A 3016-nucleotide genomic window follows, 5' to 3' on the forward strand; every position below is an offset into this window, starting at 1 on the left:
GCACACCAAAGAAAAAAATAGGATGGTCTTCAAAAAAAAAAAAAAAAAAAAAAAAAAGAAATCAAAATTAACCAGCTCAGAAGGATCCAAGCAGCCAGGCACAAAAATCCTCCAGCACCAAGAAAAAAACCCAGATTTGTCTCCAAAAAAAAAAATCAAAATTAACTAGGTCAGGATCCGAGCAGCTCCTCTGGGATGTGCTGGTGGCTCAGGGGGCTCTGCTCAAGCAGGAGCCATGGAAAAGGTGGAGATGAAGTTGTTTGGAATCCTGGATCCCCTCGGAGAAGGAGGTAAGTCCATGCAGCCTCTGGAAGCTTTACATAAATACGAGAGGCCCTGCAAAGTCCTGCCACCCACCTTGAAGGGCTGCTCTGCCCCCCTAAATCGGGCTTAAAACTGGTTTTACACTGCCCCCTCTGCCCCCCAAATCGGGCTGGAGACGGGTTTTACTCTGCCCCCCTAAATCGGGCTTAAAACTGGTTTTACACTGCCCCCTCTGCCCCCCAAATCGGGCTGGAGACGGGTTTTACTCTGCCCCCCTAAATCGGGCTTAAAACTGGTTTTACTCTGCCCCCTGTGCCCCCCCAAATCGGGTTTAAACCCGGTTTTAAAGGCACTCAGCCCTAAAAGCTGGAGAAGTGCTCAGGGCAGGGCTGCCAGCCCCAGCTCATCGCGGGCTCTGCTGCTCCCTCTTCACCGGGAGATTTCCCCCTCAGAGCAGGCTGGAATTCATCCCATCCATTCCCTCTGGAATGATGCTGCTTCAGGGACAAGTCCTCATCCTTCCCTTTCGGGATGCTGGGGAATTGTAATCCAAGGAATTGGGAGCATCCCAGCTCAGCCTTGTAAGGAGAAAACAAATCCCTCACATCCCAAAAGTTCAGGCAGGGGGAAGCAAAACCTCTGAGGGTGGCCCAAAGTGCATGAGGAGCAGGTGAAGTTTTCCCAAGTTTTTTCCTTCCTCTTCAGCTTTGTCCTCGCTTTTCCCTAAGGATGAGCAGCAAATCCCGAAGCTGCGGCTGTCAGGGTGCAGAACCTCGTGGATTTTGCATCCCGATCCTCCTCTCCCCTGGCTCCAGGCAGAATTCCAAGTCCCTCCGAGGCTCTGACTCCTCTGGCTGCTCCTTTCCACACTGGCAAAACCCTCCCCGGCTTCTGCTTCAAGGGCTCCTTTCCCGAGTGAGTTTCCATCAACTTCAAGAAAAGGAGGAAAAAAAAAAAAAGGGAAAGAAGGAAAAAAAAAAAAAAAAGGAGGAGGGCTCACATTCTAATGAGCTGTCAAGCCTCCTCTCCTCACATTCCCATTAAATTCCCTGATAATGGAGCCGGCCGCGTGTGCCAGGCAGATTTAAATCAGTGCCCATGCCCTGCTCCCTCCCCTCCGCCCCTCCCCTTCGTTATCCCAGGGAAATCACCCTTTTTCTGGGAATTTCTAACGCTCGGCGGGAGCGTGTGTGGCAGGGCTGAAAATCCGTGGATTGGGGTAAGCCCCCAGCGTCACGCCAGGCATGGATATGGCAGAATTCCTGCTTTATTTCCCAGTGTCCAATGCCCAATTTTCCCAGTTTGGATACAGCAGAATTCCTGCTTTATTTCCCAGTGTCCAATGCCCAATTTTCCCAGTTTGGATACAGCAGAATTCCTGCTTTATTTCCCAGTGTCCAATGCCCAATTTTCCCAGTTTGGATACAGCAGAATTCCTGCTTTATTTCCCAGTGTCCAATGCCCAATTTTCCCAGTTTGGATACAGCAGAATTCCTGCTTTATTTCCCAGTGTCCAATGCCCAATTTTCCCAGTTTGGATACAGCAGAATTCCTGCTTTATTTCCCAGTGTCCAATGCCCAATTTTCCCAGTTTGGATACAGCAGAATTCCTGCTTTATTTCCCAGTGTCCAATGCCCAATTTTCCCAGTTTGGATACAGCAGAATTCCTGCTTTATTTCCCAGTGTCCAATGCCCAATTTTCCCAGTTTGGATACAGCAGAATTCCTGCTTTATTTCCCAGTGTCCAATGCCCAATTTTCCCAGTTTGGATACAGCAGAATTCCTGCTTTATTTCCCAGTGTCCAATGCCCAATTTTCCCAGTTTGGATACAGCAGAATTCCTGCTTTATTTCCCAGTGTCCAATGCCCAATTTTCCCAGTTTGGATACAGCAGAATTCCTGCTTTATTTCCCAGTGTCCAATGCCCAATTTTCCCAGTTTGGATACAGCAGAATTCCTGCTTTATTTCCCAGTGTCCAATGCCCAATTTTCCCAGTTTGGATACAGCAGAATTCCTGCTTTATTTCCCAGTGTCCAATGCCCAATTTTCCCAGTTTGGATACAGCAGAATTCCTGCTTTATTTCCCAGTGTCCAATGCCCAATTTTCCCAGTTTGGATACAGCAGAATTCCTGCTTTATTTCCCAGTGTCCAATGCCCAATTTTCCCAGTTTGGATACAGGAGAATTCCTGCTTTATTTACCAGTTTGGGGTATTCCATGTGCAATTTTCCCTGTTTCCCCCCCTGCCCTCAGTAGCAGGGGCTGAAGAGTCAGGAATATTCTTTACAAATAACAGAATTCCAAAGGCTTTCCTCCACCAGCATTTCCCAAGGGAGCTCTGGATGTGCTGGGACACTGCAAATCCCTCACCACCTGGAACAAATATTCCCATCCTTCCCAAAAATCCAGACCCTGATGCAAAGATTTCCCTGGGATCACACCTGGAGAAATCCAGGAATGCTAAAAGGTGGAAAATCCCAGAATTTGAAGCCCTTTCTGTGGCCAGCAAGCAAAAAACTTTGCTTTATTTTGGCAATTCCTTTACCATAAATTGTGTAATCCGAGGGATAATGGTCAGCGTGGTTTTCCTTGGATTTTGCAGGGTGGATTGGGAGCAAAGCTCTGGATCTGTGGATCAGCAAAAAGGAAAACTTTGTGGATCAGGAGCAAAACTCTGGATCTGTAACTCGGGGAAACGCGAAACAATCCGAGCACAAAATCGAGACGTAGAGTGAAAAAAAAATGAAATT

This window comes from Corvus brachyrhynchos, unplaced genomic scaffold (assembly GCF_000691975.1).
Source record: "Corvus brachyrhynchos isolate BGI_N302 unplaced genomic scaffold, ASM69197v1 scaffold68, whole genome shotgun sequence".
Lineage (NCBI taxonomy): Eukaryota > Metazoa > Chordata > Aves > Passeriformes > Corvidae > Corvus > Corvus brachyrhynchos.